This window comes from Rhinopithecus bieti, unplaced genomic scaffold (assembly GCF_001698545.2).
Source record: "Rhinopithecus bieti isolate Rb0 unplaced genomic scaffold, ASM169854v2 scaffold_20206, whole genome shotgun sequence".
Lineage (NCBI taxonomy): Eukaryota > Metazoa > Chordata > Mammalia > Primates > Cercopithecidae > Rhinopithecus > Rhinopithecus bieti.
In genome coordinates this window covers 734,467-753,737 of record NW_016810187.1, presented here as the reverse complement: position 1 = coordinate 753,737, position 19,271 = coordinate 734,467, and the positions used below count along the sequence as shown (strand labels likewise).

Genomic DNA, 19,271 nt, shown 5'->3' with positions numbered 1-19,271 from the left:
TTTTTTTTTTTTTTTTTTTTCAGCATTTTGTTTTAAAATCCCAGTGTTGAGCTTCATGATCCTTTGGGCTTTTAAAGAATAGTTGCCTTCATCTTTTAAGGATGGCAGTGGTATACTGGGAGAATATATTTTGAGAACAGTCATTTTCATGGCTCAGAATCCTTCTTATGTAGTGTTACAAAGAGTGGTGATATTTTGTTATGATTTTAATAATTCTAACAATTTCTTCATTCCCTTACTAAAAGAATCTGCCATCTCCATTCCTTCCTCACCATGTTTCGAATTTGCTCATTCACCCTTAGAAACAATACTTCTCTGTTAAAGTCACAGTGTGTGACAGTGAGGTTTCAAGAGTTCTGGTTAGGCATTTTGTAGAATGGCCTTCATTTTGCATTTGCCTCACAATTTCTTATTATTACACTGAGGTTATGAATTTCTACAAAGAACCCCACTAGGTGAAGCATCTTTCTCATTGCATCATGTCAGAGGACAGATGATAGTAATGTGATTTATCTCTGGTGATTTTAACTTTGATCACTTGGTTAAGGCCATATCTGTCAGGCTTCATTCTTATGCTTTTCCCATATTAAATAACAATTGCAATGCTTACCTATGCTAGACAGTGCCTCCTGAGTATGTTCTGTCTGATGATTTACATTCACTTCTCACGAGTACCTACCTGTGGCTATCAGTCTTCTCCATGAGCTTGAATGTGCCTGCCTCCTCCTCAAAACTACATGTATGTTACTTCAACATTATTTTAAGGGGAAAGAAAAAGTGGTTCTTTTACAAAGTTTGTGTGAATTGTCATCAATAGTTGACACACATGCCTGCCCAGCAGCCTCAAGCTAGACGCATGTGTGTGGGAAGGAGCATGGCATATAGTTGGAAGTACTTTGTGATGGCAAGTTATATTGATGCTACTGAATCTAAACATTGAGACCTGAACCAACAAGCCAAGAACCACCCCATGCAACTCCCAGTGCAGACAGCTGCTGCATATTAATTATTGAGCATTTACAGCACCCCTAATTAGAAAATACTGTGACTTTTTATAGCTAGTACTTGGCCAGGTGGTGGTAACGCTTAATGTTATAAGGGATCTTGTAACCAAAGTGAAAAGTCTCAAATCCAGGGAGTCTCCCACTTTGAGCAAGTCTTCTCAGAGACTAATAAAGATATAGAAATCAATAAATTTCATGCCCAATGTTTAGCTTACTTAATTAGTAATGCCTTAGAAGTTATTCTGTCTATCCTTTCACCCAGTGAAGAAAATTGCTATTCCTTAGTATTTTTTCTACGTAAAGAAGTTGATTTATGATTTGATTTTACATGTTGTCTACAAATTAACATATGATCATAAGGATGGGCATGGTGGCTCATACCTGTAATACCAATACTTTGGGAGGCCAAAGCAGGCCAATCACTTGAGACCAGGAGTTTGAGACCAGCCTGGCCAATGTGATGAAACCCTGTCTCTGCCAAAAAATACTAAAATTAGTCGGGCATGGTGGTGCGTGCCTGTAGCCCCAGCTACTTGGGAGACTGAGATGGGAGAATCACTTGAACCTGGGAGGTGGAGCCTGCAGTGACCTGAGATTGTGCCACTGCAATCCAGCTTGGGCAACAGACACTCTATCTCAAAAGAAAATTTATATATATATGAAATCGTGAGAACAGGCACAAAAAATCATATTTGTAGATAACAATTATCCTTCCATTTGACTTTTCATTTAGGAAATTTATCCTTGTGCTATTAGCATAAATGATAGTTTTTCTAATAAGAAGAAATTAATTTTTGAGGTTTTATTATAAGAGGAATTATTACCTTTTCTTTCTAGAATTGGAGATTCCAGCTACTATTATGGAAGCATGGTTGCAGTGGGTTTCCAGTGACTTATGGTTCAACACAGAAATGATACTGTCGTAATTGGTTTAGAGTTTCTCTTCTTGCAGAAGGCGCTGTCACTGCCGTATGGTGCTGCTGTGAAAACAGGAAGATTACATGCTGACCTTATTCACTGCAACAGTGATATCTCTTCTGATCAGATGGTAGCTTCTCAGAGTGTACAGGGAAAAGCAAAGTCTCAGCTCCCAGGGTTAGTCTCAGCTATGTTTGTCCCAAGTTACTGTAGCTGTGGCCTCCCAGTGTTACAGCTTTTTATTTTATATTTAAAGTCTCGGTCATTACTCCCAAGGTATGTACACAATGCTATAGTGGCTGAGTCAGACATACACAATGCCTAGAGCTAACCCCGCCCCAGGAGAGGCTGTCACCAGTTCAAACTCCTGAATTCCTCATCTCTCATTTCGGTGATGAGAGATGTTCTAACGATGTTGAACATCAAAATAAAAAGTAGTTGGGGTCTTAAGCGCTGTGTAAATTCGAACTGACCTTTCTCCAATAGATTTTGTGTCCCATATTCTAAAGGATGTGGTGTTGGGATGACTTTTATCAAAGTCTAAACTTTTTGTTACACCATGAAATTAATTTAGACTTTCTATTTTATTTTCTAAATTACTTTAGGAATTTTCCTTATTTTGCTATATGTTATAAAATGAAATCTCCATAGTCATCAGTCTGTAGATTAAGCAAAACTTTCTCCCTTTTTCTTCATTATCCTTAGACATTATGTTTACCATGTTCAATTTAAAACACCATAAGGAAAACTACCTCAGTATATAATGGACTGAAGTGAAAAATATACTACAGAGAAATTCTCAAGGACCATCTCAGAAATTTAAGGAAAAATGGAAAAGGAGATTGTAGCGGGAGGGGGATTGAGTTGTCATGTGTTTAAAGGTACAGAACAAGGAAGGTGAGAGGCAGCTAATGGTCTCTATGTGGCCTCCAGTAGGGTCACAGAACAATGGCAGTTCTGCTGGGATGGTTCAGAGGAGGTTCTTTGCCTGGCCTCAAGTCTTAGTGTCAACAGCGCATGAAAACAAGCCTCAGGAGAGGAACAAATGACCGAGATGCTTCTAGTAAGGACCTTGATGAGGATGGAAGTGAAGACAAAAGGGAAGCTATGAGACTTGAAATATGATGCACCATTCCACAGTTTTGAATGTGGTCCTGTGGGAGAATAAAGATTGTTGTTTATTTACATTAATTTGACAGTCACAGATTATTTAAGAGTTCTGATTGCCTACAAGCTTAATATTTGATAAACACACCCTGAGATACTTGGGCTAATTCACCTTCTTAATCCAAGTTTGTGGTAAAAGTTTATCCTGTATTTTAGATATCCTTAATAACTGAGAAAGAGTGATTATGGCAAGAGGTATTATTCAATGCAACTAATGATCAAGGAATTTAAGAAGAGTGTGCTGATAGAGGTTCTTTACATTAACTTGTAGCAGTAGCTTTAAGGAAAAGGAATTGTTAAAGTGACTTCTTTCACAAATAGGAAAGGAAAATACAGCACCCAGAGGTCTAAATGTCATTTGTTCATTTGAGAACAATATACAAAAAGTATCAGAAATCAGTTTCTTTGCATTAAGAAGTATATGTGATAAGGTGAAAGTATCAGATTTGCATATTAAAAGCAATGGTACTCAGTGTCAAAAAGGACTGTGTATAAAGCAGAATCTTATCAACTACAATAAATAGAATGAAAAAAATGTAAGCGTAACTCCAGGTGGCATCGAAATCTACTAGGCTAAGTCTATAAGTGCAAATATGTATGTTAATTGCTAATATGTCTCACTTAGCTGAATGAGCCGGTATGTTCGGAATCCAAGTCATTCAGCTCTGCACTACTTCAGTGAAGCTGAAGTGGTTGCAGTGGAAGCACACATTTAGGTCTCCCAGGACAACCAAGAACACATGCACTTGCCCATCATCTTGATGTATTCCTAAAGAAATATAAACTCTATTTAAAACAGCTCTTAGGTCTAATGAAAATCTATGATATATATATTCAGATATATGTAAGGCTACATTTTTCAGCCCAGCACCTTTTCCCAACATAAATTCCTAAAGATTTTAACTGCATTCCTTTTTCAGCATAGAAGAGTTATGTTGTTAACTACTGGCATTAGAAGAGTGATTTTTCAGGAGGGAGTAGGGAGTGAGATAGTGTAAGGTGAAAGAAGGTATATTAGAATTACCAAGGGAGAATTTTCAAACTACCTCACATCCCCACTTCCTGACTTTGGGAGTCTGATGTGTGCCTCAAGAGTCTTAGGACCTAGTGGGGTGTGGAGAGGGGGATGCAGCTTGTTGGAGCCTCTGTGATCCAGTTCTGTTCCCACACATTCCCTCATGTAGAATTCCTGAAGTGAAGGAAAAAACACTTCTTCTCTGAAAGATTTTTTAAAGGTGGACTCCTGAGGGAACAAATAAAACAAAGTAATCAGTGGAACAATCTCAGTGTTCCTGACTGAGATTGAACCAAATGTTCCTGAGCATTTTTCTTCACACCTTTATTATCTTAGAAAAAAACAAGCTGTTCCAACTTTCTCACTTGACTGTCACATTCTAGGTAACAGAATGTCTCAGAATGCTCAATGGTATTGGAGGGATTATGCTGAATGCCTCTTACTGAGGGCTTCATCAAGTATTAATGCAAATAAAAAATTTAATATTATTATCTAAATATAATGCCCTAAATCTCACCCCCAGGGTTTCTCTTCTTCAGATAATTTTACTTATTCATTGAAATAAGTTAATACATGCCTATGGTACACTTTATAGTGTCAACCTTTGTCAGAAATATTTAATTAATTGTATTTTATTCAATTGTGTAATTTGACTCCCAGGCCTCAGTATTGATTCAACCTCCAAAATATTTTGAATTATACCTTTCCTCAAGAAACAATAGAGGAAGCAACTTAAGTTTCTATCAACACAGTGGAGAAAATGTGGTACATATACACAGTGGAGTACTACTCAGCCATAATAGCAGAATGAGATCGTGTCATCTGCAACAACATGGATGGAAATGGAGGACAATATGTTAAGTGAAAGAAGTCAGGCACTGAAGACAAAGTTTGCATGTCCTCATTCATTTGTGGGAAAACAATTTAACTCATGGAGATAGAGAGTAGAATGATGGTTACCAGAGGCTGGGAAGGGTAGTGGGGGATGGTGTGAAAGGAAAGAGTGGATTGTTAATGGGACAAAAATATAGTTAGAATAAATAAGATCTACTATTTAAAGGCTGAGCATGGTGGCTCACACTTGTGATTCCAGTGCTTTGGAAAGCCAAGGAGGGAGGATCAATTGAGGTCAGGAGTTTGATACCTATGCCTAGGCAACATAGCAAGTCACATATCTACAAAAGAAACTTGAAAAATTAGCCAGGAGTGGTGACATGTGCCTGTAGTCCCAGCTACTCAGGAGGCTGTGGCAGGAGGATTTTTTGAGCCCAGGACCTCGAGGGTACAGTAAGCCATATTCCTGCCACTGCCCTCTAGCCTGAGTGACAGAGCAAGACCCTTTCTCTAAAAAATTAAAAATCAATCAATCTATCAATAAACCTAGTATTTGGTTGCACAATAGGGTGATTACAGTTGAAAGTAATTTATTGTACATTTTAAAATGCTAAAAGAATACAACTAGATTGTTCATAACACAGAAAAGGTCAAATGCTTGAGGTAATGGATATCCCATTAACCCTGATGTGATGATTACACATTACATACCGCTATCAAAATATCTCATGTACTTCATAAATATTTATACCTACTATGTATCCATAAAAATAATAATTTTTTGTAAAGAAACAATAGCACCCAGGCTGCCGTCTAGAGTGAATCATAGACACAGTATCTAGGGAAAGACCTAACTATAAATAAATACATACATACACAAAAATACTAATCTTTTTAGATAAGAAATATGTAACATATAGAGGCATCAATTTACATAAAACAAATTAGAATAGAAATGTTTATATATACAACAATAGAGGGCTGTATGCCATTCTGTAATGATATTTTGCCATATAGGAAGGAAGCAAAGAACACTATTCAATAAATAATGCAGGCACACATGCACACACGCACACACACACACTCACACAAGGTCCCTACCTTAAACCATACACAAAAGTAAATTTCAGGTAGATTTTAAAACTAAATATAAAAACATCAAACTTTACAAACTTTAGAAGAAAATATTTTAAAATTCCTTGATAACTTCAAGGTAAAAAATATTTTCTTAAATAAGACCCAAAAATCTACAACTGTAAAATTTTATTTTACATTCAATTACTTAAAATATTAAAAGTCAATATTAAAATAATAAAATGATAAGGCTCAGAGTAGAAGAAATAATTTACAACTCATATAACTGACAAAGACAGTACAGAATATATAAAGAACATCTATAAAATCAGTATGAAAAAAGACAACACAAAGGATATAAAGTTTCACTCATGCAGCATGAGTAAGTTCTGCAGATCTAATGTAAAGCATGCTAACTATAGTTAACAATACTATATTGTATACTTGAAATTTGTTAAGAAGGTAATCTTGTGTCTTCATCAAAAAAGGGGGTAACTCTGAAGTGATAGGTATGTTAATCAGCTTGATTGTGATGATCATTTCATAATGTATACTTAACCAAAACATTAAGTTGTATACCTTAAATATATAGAAATATTTTATCAATTATACCTAAATAAAGCTTTTAAAAGACAAACAACAAAATGGAAAATGAGAAAATGACCAGATCTTTCATAGAAACAAAACCTAAATTGATAACAAATGTATGAAAACATGTTCAACTTTGCTAGTATTTATGTAAAGATGTATTAAAGCTATAGTAATATACCATTTAAAACCCATAAAGTTAAGGGAAAAATTAAGAAGACTGATAATACCAAGTGTCTGTGAAAATGTAGAGGAATGGGAACTCTAACAAACTACTGATGGGAGTTTAAGTTGACAAAAGCACTTTGGAAATGTTTGGAAGTGTGTGAAAGATGTACTCACCATAACTAGGGGAGTTAGAGATCACCTCTAACCATCTTTAAGCTCTTATGTGGGCCCTTCAACTGAATCTATAAACCAAATTGACACCGGGCAGATTAACAAAGCAAAAGCATACACATTTTATTAGTTTTGCATGTAATGGGGACTTCACAAAAGAGTAAAGTCAAAAGAAGTGGTAAAAAAAAAGATGCTTCTATACTTTTTAGACAAATAATGATAAATTTGAGAAGAAATGACAGGACAAAGAAAAATCTGGCTAGGGACAGTAAGTATATGAAGGCTCATTGTAGCCCCTGGTTCCCAGTCTCTGGTGATAAGGGTTATTTTCTAGCCCTGGTACTGGGAAGGTACTCCTCCCAGAGGAGTCTTTATGGCTTGCTGCCTGTAGGAAGAGAGAGGTCAGCTAGACCTTTCTGAAACTATCATTTCTGCAATGTTTTCAACTCAACGTAGTCAATATATCAACCCAGCATATTTCAGGATGGCATATCATTCAGTCCTTCATATACAACCACAAAATTCCACTCAATATGTATCTTAGAGCAGTGGTTCTAGGATATATGTGTGGCCTGAAGAACCCTAGAGGCTCTCTAAGACTCTTCTTTCAAGGAATCTACAAGATCAAAACTATTTTCATCATAATAAGATATTTTTTGCTTTTCCACATTCATTGTTTCACAAGTGTACAAGGAAGTTTTGCAGATGTTACCTGCTACACACACACACACACACACACACACACACACACACACACGCTAAACACCATCTCTTAGGGGGAAGGAGGTGAAATGGCTTATCAGAGAGGGCCACATAGAACTGATTACCTTGTAACCCTGAGTAGATGTAAAATGTTCATCATCAGCTTTACAAAATTCTATTTTCTGGATCACATATTAAACAGATAAAGTCTCCTATTGTGTATTTATATAAATAAACTATATTTACCAGCCTCACATTCTTTTACTTAACCAACAATCCTGATAGTAATCATAAATTATCCTATGATAGCCTGTGGCTTTTTTACATGAGAAAAATGAAAGGACTTCCTTCGCTGAGGAAAGGTACCTCAGTGGAGAGAAAAGCACAAAAGCCATGGATGAAAAGAATCTAGATTTTTACAACCATGCCTATTGCTCATCCACTGGCCTGAGCAATTTACACGACATCTGTGAACCTCCTCCATTCCTTATTTGTAAAATGGAGATAACGTTTCTTAGATAGGATCATAAGTATGAGGGGTACCTAACGTGAAAGGATTTTTTTTTAATTAAGGAATAGCCTATGGAGGTAGATTTATTCATCTCTTTGGACTCCATGTTAGTCAGCATAATCCTCATTTCCATTCTCTGTAAATATTCGTAACTCCCTTATAGTGGCCCAGGCAGGGTTCATAGTAGGAGTCATCCTTCTCAGGTGAAGGCAATAAAGTGTATATTACCTAAAGAGAATTTTAAAACAATAATAAAACCAACTAAAAGTCCAAATGCTGTTTATTATTACCACATGCTGCTGATTCTAAATATTGCCAATGCTGAAAAACTTTGCTCCGTGGCAGACCACCCCTACTGCCCACACTTCCGTTACACCACTGCTCTTATACACCTTCTTCTCTCTGTAGGACTCAGCAATAATTCTGGTTTTTTTTTTTTTTTTTTTTTTTTTTTTTTTTGAGATAGAGTCTCACTCTGTTGCCCAGGCTGCAGGCTGGAATGCAATGGTGCGATTTCAGCTCACTGCAAGCTGTGCCTCCTGGGTTCAAGCAAGTCTCCTGCCTCAGCCTCCCAAGTAGTTGGGATTACAGGTGCCCACCACCACTCCTGGCTCATTTTTGTATTTTTAGTAGAGACAAGGTTTCACCATGTTGACCAGACTGGTCTCAAACTCCCAATCCCTGATGATCCACCCACCTTGGCCTCCCAAAGTGCTGCTATTATAGGCATGAGCCACGGCACCCAGCCCTGGCCCTATTTAAATACAGCATCTTGCGTATTCTGCATCTAACTCAGAAATGAAGAAAACACACAATAAAGCTAAAAAATTTCATTGTTACATTCATGATCTCAAATCTTAAATGGACATTCAACACTGGTAGGCACTGCACTACACCTTTCTGGTATATCTGTCCCCCTACTATCCAAATTACTATTTCACACATTTTTCTTCCTTCTCAAATACACGACACTCCTGACCATCCCTCTCATTATTTGATAATGACCTCATACCTCATTAAGCAAGAAGAAAGAATGCAATGGGAACGCCCTCATTTTCCTACCATTAAATATACCTTTCCTACTAGTAAATTCTACCTTTCCTCCTCTCCCAATAGATAAGGTATTCCTGCTCATAGATGACTGTCCCCTCGTGCTCTGGATCCCCTATCCCCTTGACTTTTTCAAGGACTTGATGTATATAATTACTGCCTATCTGTCAATTGGATTATTATACATAATGGAAGAATGGATGGATAAATAGATGAATGAATGGATGGATGGATGGATGGATGGATGGATGGAGAAAGAGATGTTCCCTTGTTCACACCTCCTTTGCAGCTACAACCTAATTTTTCTGCTTCCTTTCCAAGAGAAACATCCAAAGTGATGTCAAAAGTCATTTTCTCCATTTTCTCACTTCCTATTCTCTCTTCAATTTGATCTAACTGGACTTTGTCCCCACCATTCCACAGAAATTGTTCTAAGTAAGATCATCAATAATCTCCATCACGTCCAATCCAATGTCACTTCTCTGCCCTTAAGCCCTCAGTAGCACACAGCTACTGTAATACTCTCTTCCCTTTGAAGCATCTTCTTCTTTTGTAGCATTACATTGTTCTGGTGTTCTTGCCTAACTAATTGCTCGTTGTGAGTTCATTCTTGAAATCTTTAGATACAACCTTTATATTCATTCTCAAAAATCTATTTTTACAGCTCCAGCCTCTCCCTTGAATTCTCTGTCTAAAAGTGGCACTCATTTCTATTTCAACATGTCCAAAACAGAATTTTTGCTTCCCCACCATATATGTTCTTCCACCATCTTCCCTTCATCAGCAAATGACACAATAGCTCACCCAGTTGCTCAAGCTGGAAACCTAATGGTTACCTTTTTTCTCACACTCCAAACTAATCTCATCAGCAGTCCCAAAATATATCTTAGATCTAACCATTTCTTTCCATTCTTTATCATGGTAGTCTAAGCCATTATCATCTTTACTTTGGGCTGCTGAAATTTCCTTCTATTTGCCCATGCATCATTCTTTTACCAAAAATGCTATATTCTACATGAAAGCAAGAATCAGTTTGCTTTCATGTAGAATATATAACTTTATGAGCAAGCTGACTTGCTTACAAAATGCAAATTAGATCATGTTGCTTCCCTGGTGAACATCTTCCCATTACTTTCCATTACACCTAGAATAAAATCCAAAACCGTTACCATGGCCTAGAAGCCCCTGCACTATCTGGCTCATCTCCACCTCTGTGATCTCATCTCCTGCTGCTCTAGTCATTGCTCAACACATTTTAGCAATATTGACCTTCTTTTTCTTTCTTGAATATTAAAGGACCCCTTTCCTTAGAGTGAGTTTACATCCCAGTTTCCCTGTGTGGTCCAGGTTTTTGCCTATTGTTCTGATGTCCTATTCACTTTTGCATTTGCACTTGAGGATTTGTCTCAGGCTCATCTTTTGTTTTAAAACCAAGGCTTATTCATAGTTGCATTAAAATAAGCCAGAATGGGTTTGGTAGATCTTCCCTTTGTAATTCCAGTGGCTACCCTGCTGTTGTCTAATAGTGTGTGAAACGTGCAGCAAACTGGGTTCTCACTCTAACAAACTGATTAAATCTGAAAGGTGACGATCAATAAGCATTCTCTTTTTTCAGATGCTTTCAAAGGAAAAGTAACAATCAAGTTAGACTCTTCCTAAAGTAATGCACTGGGACAGAAGAGGGTAGGAAGAGTCAAGTGTTCCAGGTCTCTGGGGGTGGTCGGAGATGTGGTAATTCTCTCTGTATCTCTGGTATACTAGCCAGTGGGGCAAGATGTTGGAATATATCCTGTGGCTTATTGGACTTACCTTGTCTGAATGTTGGAGTTTCCTTTAGCAGTGCTTTTAGGGTGAGATTGTGTTCCTGTTTGTAGAAATCTAGTAAGAAACATCTGGTTCTAAACACAGACTGTGGCTGATGACTTTCCACCCTGATGCAGCCCTCTGAGGAACTACTGTGTGGACTGGCTGCAATCTCAGTGAAAGGATGTTTGCTCTGGTCTGCCCAGACTCACCTCGGTTTCAGATGTAACACCAAAAGCAGCAACATTTGCAATAGCAACTCAGAATGATGCCATTCAGCCAATTCTCTCAATTTTCTGGAGATAGAAACTTGGGACAGTCTCATTAGACTAAGTAAATAACCCTGGGGGTCCAAAGGGAAATCTGGAGATAGGAGAAGAAAAGGAAAAAAAAAAAAAATTGGCTGCTGCAGATTGTGAGACAGAGATGGAGTCATATTCATTTTATATAAAATAAGCATTTTTTTCTAAACTCTAATCTGAATCATTTCACTCATATGCAGATCTCCAAAACACATAATAAATCTGAATGCATTCAATGCTAGTGAGAGAATTTCTACAAAGCACTCGATGCCCGGTAGATGCTGAGTAAACAGTAGCCAATTTCACTGAGTACCTAGGTGGTACCCAGTATAAAGAAAGTCCTAGAAGTTCACAAGAAGTTACAGACCCTGTTTTGTGCACTCTTGAAGTTGACATTCCACTTTGATTGTAACTTAAATACACACAAATTTGAATAGCAACAAAAGCCAGAATGTGATTAAGTCTAAAAGTAAATATCCCAACACTAAATGCTGCAGGAATTAGAGGGAAAAAAGGCATTATTTTGAGCTGGGTAATACCTTTTATATAAAATTATTGAGCTCATGATTGCAATAAGCTATACAAATCTCAATCATCAAAAAATTAATGTTAACAACATGCCTAAAAGGAAGTATGTAAGTACTAAGAAGTTTAATGTTTTAATCTATTTTTATTTTCCTCTTAAGAATAAAAAATTTACTGTTAGAAGTTCAATTAAAGAACATGCTGAAAAAGAGTAGGACCCTAGAAAAAAATAAGATTGCCATTCACAGAGGCCCACATACCACATGTACCTCAGAAAATTGCTCACTATCTGGGGTCACTGGCACACAACCATGTAGGACCAGAAACTGGATCTCACCAATGTCTCAGAGTGATAAAACTTAGAAATGCTAATTAATGCAAAACAAACCTATATGACAATAATGCTAATGGGTTACTTCACGCAGATAAATGTAATTGTCAGTCGAATAGGGGCATTGGCCTAAATAGTACAATCTTTTTTTGGACACATGCTTCATGGAAACAAAATTTTCAAAGAAGCTTGGTAAACCTAGGCTCAGAATGGGAAGCAGATGCAGTTAATTTTATTATTTGAATGTTTGATAATAGCAGGTCTAATGGGCTTATGGGTCCATCTCCTTAATAAGGAAGAAGACATGCAATAATGCCATAACTCATGTTGAACTCCTAGAATGTAGTATGGCTCACAGTAAGCATTCAATAATATTTGCTGAAGGAATAAAAGCTCCCCCTGAACACTGCCTGGATAGGTATTGCCAAAGTTTATCTTTTAAAAACATTCTAAATTCATTACTCTAATCAGGACAATTTTCATGATATATTAACACCTTTAATCCCTTATAGTCAAGACTCACTAATTTCAAAGCCAGTTGGTCTTTTTAAAGCAAAGTTTCTCAAACTTAGCACTATTGACATTTTCTACTAAATAATTCTTTGTTATGGCAGGCTGTCTTGTGCCTTGTAGAATGTTTAACTGCATCACTAGCCTCTATGCCCCAATGCCAGTAGCACATACATACCCTCTCCTGTGTGTCCTGTTAACATTTACCTTTGAAATGCATGATTGTATTTTGTTTCATGATTTTGACATAGTTCACTTCAATAAGACTAAATGAAAATAGGATTGGCTTGGGGTGGAGTAGGGTAGAGTAGAAGGAGGAATTTGAGAAGGAAGAACGAGTAAGAACATGTAAGTCAATAAAAATATCTCCAGGCATTGCCAAATATCTTCTACGGACAAAATCCATCTTGTTGAGAACCAGTTCTTTAAAGTGATATCTCTGCTCTGATCTTTCAAGTACTAATTTCAGAACTTAACCATCAAAGACAAAGTCCATGAGTTCTTACAGTCATCACTGTTCTTTCTCCTAAGCTCCACTTTAACCCTTATTGTCAAACATTATTGTCAATGTTACCAGACGATTATATAGATGCCGTATTACCAGTAGTAGTCTCAAGGGAAAAAGAAAATAAAATAATTAGGAAAAAGTGTAAGTTTCTCACTTCCACTCACCCCCACTCAAATACCACCAAGAGTCCTTGGACATACAGTGAAGGCAGGTAGTTATTTTGTGAGTGTGTCTTACCAGCACACTTGGTGAGCTTTCATCCAGAGGATAAGCAGCAGCAAAGGAAAGCAAGCAGAAATCAAATTTCAAAAAGAAGCAACATAAAGAATTTTGACTATATGGCCATTCCTTCATTACAAAGATTGATATGATCAATGGGTTTTCTTTAACACCCATCATGCTTCTCTTACTTACACCACACTCTTCTCCCCAACCCCTTTTCCCATTTAGCATTTTTTTTTTTTTTTTTGAAACAGTCTTGCTCTTTTGCCCAAGCTGGGGTGCAGTGGCCTGAACTCGGCTTACTGTGGCCTCCGTTTCCCCATTCAAGCAATTCTTCTGCCTCAGCCTCCGAGTAGCTGGGATTACAGACATATGTCACCATGCCCAGTTACTTTTTTCTATTTTTAGTAGAGATGGGGTTTCATTATTTTGGTCAGTCTTCTCTTGAACTCCTGACCTCAAGTGATCTGCCCACCTCGGCCTCCCAAAGTGCTGGGCTTCCAGGCGTAAGCCACCATGCCTGGCCCATTTAATCTTTTTGGTTTTATTGCAGTGAACTATATTTCTTTTCCTTTAGTCTTATTGCAGTGAACTATGTCAAATCCATGAAACAAAACATAATCATGCATTGCAAAGGTAAATGTTAACAGGAAACACATGGTTCACTTTTCATAGAATTGGTCCTTCTGCCTGAGTCTTTGAGCTGCTCTCTGTGAAAGTATTTAGAAACTTATCTGACCTTGCAACTCTTTTATGATCATAAATTCATTTATTTCTTATGTTTATATTTTATTTTTCCATAAGTTATTGGGGTACAGGTGGTATCTGGTGACATGAGTAAGTTCTTTAGTGGTGATTTGTGTGCATATATATATATATATATATATACATATATATACATATCTCACACTCTCTTTATCCACTTGTTGATTGATGGACATTTGGTTTGGTTCCATGATTTTGCAATTGTAAATTGTGCCACTATAAACATGCATGTATGTGCAAGTATCTTTTTCGGAAAATGACTTCTTTTCCTCTGGGTAGAAACCCAGCAGTGGGATTGCTGGATCAAACAGTAGTTCTCCTTGTAGGTCTTTAAGGAATCTCCACACTGTTTTTCATAGTGGTTGTACTAGTTTACATTCCCACCAGCAGCATAGCATTCCCTGATCATGGCATCCACACCAACATCTACTGTTTTTTGATTTTTTGATTATGGCCATTCTTGTAGGAGTTAGGTGGTATCGCATCATGGTTTTGATTTGCATTTCCATGATCATTAGTGACGTTGAGTATTTTTTCATGTTTGTTGGCCATTTGTATATCTTCTTTTAAAAATTATCTATTCATGTCCTTTGCCTACTTTTTGATGGGATTGATTTTTTTTTACTTACTGATTGTTTGAGTTCATTGTGGATTCTGGATATTAGTCCTCTGTCAGATGTATAGATTGGGCAGATTTTCTCCCACTCTGTGGGCTGTCTGTTTACCCTGCAGACTGTTCCTTGTGCAATGCAAATGCTCTTTAATTTAATTAAGTCCCAACTATTTATCTTTGTTTTTATTGTATTTGCTTTTGGGTTCTTGGTCATGAAATCCTTGCCTAAGCCAATGTCTAGAAGGGTTTTTCCAATGTTTTCTTCTAGAATTTTTACAGTTTCAGATCTTAGTTTTAAGCCCTTAATCCATCTTGAGTTGAGATTTGCATAAGGTGAGAGATGAGGATCCAGTTTCATTCTCCTACATGTGGCTAACCAATTATCCCAGCACCATTTGTTGAATAGGGTATCCTTTCCCCACTTTATGTTTTTGTTTGCCTTGTCAAAGATCAGTTGGCTTAAGTATTTGGGCTTATTTCTGGGTTCTATATTCTGTTCCATTGGTCTATGTGCCTATTTTTATACCAGTACCATGCTGTTTTGGTGACCATGGCTTTATAGTATAGTTTGAAATCCAATAGTGTGATACCTCCACATTTATTCTTTTTGCTTAGTCTTGCTTTGGCTATGTGGGTTCTTTTTTGGTTCCATAGGGATTTTAGAATTGTTTTTTCTAATTCTGTGAATAATGATGGTGGTATTTTGATGAGGATTGCATTAAAATGAATTTGTAGATTGCTTTTGGTAGTATAGTCATTTTCACAATATTGATTCTACCCATCCACAAGCATGGGATGTGTTTCTATTTGTTTGTGTCATCCATGAGTTCTTTCAGCAGTGTTTTGTAGTTTTCCTTGTAGAGGTCTTTTGCCTCCTTGGTTAGGTATATTCCTAAGTTACTTTATTTTATTTTATTTTATTTTATTTATTTATTTTATTTTATTTTTCAGCTATTGTAAAAGGGGTTGAGTTCTTGATTTGATTCTCTGCTTGGTCACTGTTGGTGTATAGAAGAGCTACTGATTCATATACATTAATTTTGTATCTGGAAACTTTGCTGAATTTTTTTATCAGTTCTAGGAGCTTTTGGAGGAGTCTTTAGGGTTTTCTAGTATACAATCATATCATCAGCAAACAGTAACAGTTTGACTTCCTTTTTACTGATTTGGATGCCCTTTATTTCTTTCTCTTATCTGATTGCTCTGACTAGGGCTTCCAGTACAATGCTGAAGATGAGTGGTGAGAGAACTGGAACTGTCTTGTTCCAGTTCTCAGAGGGAATCTTTCAACTTTTCCCCATTCATTATTATGTTGGCTGTGAGTCTGTCCTAGATGGCTTTTATTACACTGAGGTATATCCCTTGTATGCTTATTTTGCTGAGAGTTTCAATCATAGAGGATGCTGGATTTTGTCAAATGCTTCTTCTGCATCTATTGAGATGATCATGTGATTTTTGCTTTTAATTCTGTTTATGTAGTGTATCACATTTATTGACTCCCATATGTTAAGCTATCCCTGTATCCCTGATATGAAACCCACTTGATCTTGGTGGATTATCTTTTTGATATGTTGTTGGATTCACTTAGCTAGTATTTTGTTAAGGATTTTAGCATCTATGTTCATCAAGGATATTGGTCTGTAATTTTCTATTTTGGTTATGTCTTTTCCTGGTTTTCATATTAGGGTGATGCTGGCTTCATAGAATGAGTTAGGGAGGGTTCCTTCTTTCTGTATCTTGTGGAATAGTCTCAAAAGGATTGGTACCAATTCTTCTTTCAATGTCTGGCAGAATTCTGCTGTGAATCCATCTAACCCTGGACTTTTTTTGTTGGTAATTTTTAAATTACCATTTCAATCTCACAGTTTGTTATTGGTCTGTTCAGGGTATCTAATTCTTCCTGATTTAAGCTAGGAGGGTTGTATTTTTCCAGGAATTTATCCATCTCTTCTAGGTTTACCAGTTTATCTGCATAAACGTGTTCGTAGTAGCCTTGAATGATCTTTTCAGTGGTGCCAGTTGTAATATCTCATGTTTCATTTCTTAATGAGGTTATTTGAATTTTCTCTCTTCTTTTCTTGGTTAATCTTTCTAAGGGTCTATTAATTTTCTCTTTTCAAAGAACCACCTTTTTGTTTCATTTCTCTTTTATATTTTTTTGTTATTGTTGTTTCCATTTCATTTAGTTCTGCTCTGATCTTAGTCATCTCCTTTCTTCTGCTGGGTTTGTGTTTGGTTTGTTGTTTCCCTAGTTCCTTGAGATGTGACCTTAGAATGTCAGTTTATGCTCTTTCAGTCTTTTTGATGTAGGTCTTTAGGGCTATGAACTTTCCTCTTAGCACCACCTTTACTGTATCCCAGAGGTTTTGATATGTTGTGACATTACTGTCATTCAGTTTGAATAATTTTTAAATTTCCATCTTGACTTTGTTTTTGACCCAAGGATCATTCAGGACCAGATTATTTAATGTCCATGTATTTGCATGGTTTTGAAGGGTCCTTTTGGAGTTGATTGCCAGTTTTATTCCACTGTGGTCTGAGAAAGTGCTTGATATAATTTCAATTTTCTCAAATTTATTGGGGCTTGGTTTATGGCCTATCATATGGTCTATCTTGGAGAAAGTTCCATGTGCTGTTGAATAGNGGTAGGTGGCAATCTCAGCTTCCAGCTTGACCTTGATGTTCAGCAGGGCCTCATACTCCTGGGCCTGTCGCTGTCCCTCTGCCCGGGTCTGTGCCAGCTCTGACTCCAGGTGCAGCAGGATCCCATTGAGCTGCTCCATCTGTAGGGCGTAGCGGGCCTCCACCTCCCTCAGGCTGTTCTCCAAGCTGGCCTTCAGATTTCTCATGGAGTCCAGGTCGATCTCCAAGGACTGGACTGTACGTCTCAGCTCTGTGAGCGTCGTCTCAGCAGCTCCAACCTCGGCGGACTGTGTGGTGACCACTGTGGTGCTCTCCTCAATCTGCTGAGACCAGTACTTGTCTAACTCCTCTCGGTTCTTCCGAGCCAGCTCGTCATATTGGGCCCGGATGTCTGCCATGATCTTGGCGAGGTCCTGAGATTTGGGGGCATCTACCTCCACGGTCAACCCAGAGCTGGCAATCTGGGCTTGTAGGCCTTTTACTTCCTCTTCGTGGTTCTTCTTCATGAAGAGCAGCTCCTCCTTGAGAGCCTCGATCTCTGTCTCCAGCTGCAGTCGAGTGACATTGGTGTCATCAATGACCTTGCGGAGCCCATGGATGTCATTCTCCACAGACTGGCGCATGGCCAGCTCTGTCTCATACTTGACTCTAAAGTCATCAGCAGCAAGACGGGCATTGTCAATCTGCAGAACGATGCGGGCATTGTCCACAGTATTTGCGAAGATCTGAGCCCTCAGATCCTCGATGATCTTGAAGTAATGGCTCCAGTCTCTGACCTGGGGTCCCTTCTTCTCCAAGTGCTCCCAGATTTTGCTCTCCAGCCTCCGGTTCTCAGTCTCCAGGCTCCTCACTCTGTCCAGGTAAGAGGCCAGGCGGTCGTTCAGGCTTTGCATGGTCTCCTTCTCGTTCTGGATGCCTCCCATTCCTGCCAGACCCCCAGCCATCCCTGAGGCCAGGCCCCTGGACCCCATGCCACCCCGGAAGCTGGTGGAGCGGGACACGGAGATCCGGGAACCAGAGCCCCCGGCGCCTGCATAGACACTGGCCGCGCTGCTGACCGGCCGGGCGCCGTAGCTGGGCGCCTGGACAGAGCCCAGGGACCGGTAGTTAGTAGAGAAGGTGGAGCGAGTGGTGAAGCTCATGCTGTATGGGAGGAAGGCGAGACGACAGGACTCAGGCTTTGCCGACCTTTTTTTTGCTTTTTAACTTGTTTTTGTTTTATAGGTCCTGTGTGATTTATGCTTTAAAGAGGTTCTGTTTTGGTGTGTTTCCAATATTTGTTTCAAGATTTAGAGCTCCTTACCAGTTCTTGTAGTGGTGGCTTGGAAGAGGCAAACTATCTCAGCATTTGTTTATCTGAAAAAGACTGTATCTTTCCTTCATATATGTTGCTTAGTTTCGCTGGATACAAAATTCTTGGCTAATAATTGTTTTATTTGAGGAAGCTGAAGATAGGGCCCCAATCCTTTCTAGCTTGTAGAGTTTCTGCTCAGAAATCTGCTGTTAATCTGATAGGTTTTCCTTTATAGGTTGCCTGGTGCTTATGCCTTACAGCTCTTAAGATTCTTTCCTTCATCTTAACTGTAGATAACCTGATGACAATGTGCCTAGGTGATGATCTTGTGATGAATTTCCCAGACGCTGTTTGTGCTTCTTGTATTTGGATGTCTAGGTCTCTAGCAAGGCTGGGAAAGTTTTGATTATTCCCCCAAATATGTTTTCCAAACTTTTAGATTATCTTCTTCTTCAGAAACACCGATTATTCTTAAGTTTGGTCATTTAACACAATCCCAGACTTCTTGGAGGCTTTGTTCATATTTTCTTATTCTTTTTTCTTTGTCTTTGTT

General features: G+C 38.1%; 1 long non-coding RNA gene and 1 pseudogene across 2 annotated transcripts in view; both read right to left on the bottom strand.

The window, feature by feature from the left end:
* LOC108541877 (uncharacterized) overlaps positions 1-3,842 on the bottom strand; it is a 34,405-nt gene extending 30,563 nt beyond the window's left edge. The window contains exons 1-2 of the long non-coding RNA XR_001889096.1: positions 3,711-3,842; positions 1,829-1,984 (exon numbers count right to left, since the gene is read on the bottom strand). This is a non-coding gene — a long non-coding RNA (uncharacterized LOC108541877). The remainder of the gene's footprint in view (positions 1-1,828; positions 1,985-3,710) is intronic.
* Positions 3,843-4,131: 289 nt separating this feature from the next.
* LOC108541862 (keratin, type I cytoskeletal 18 pseudogene) lies at positions 4,132-18,578 on the bottom strand (annotated as a pseudogene). The gene is made up of 2 exons (XR_001889087.1): positions 17,415-18,578; positions 4,132-4,332 (listed from the first exon to the last, which is right to left on the bottom strand). The product of XR_001889087.1 is annotated as a keratin, type I cytoskeletal 18 pseudogene (transcript).
* Positions 18,579-19,271: the final 693 nt, after the last annotated feature.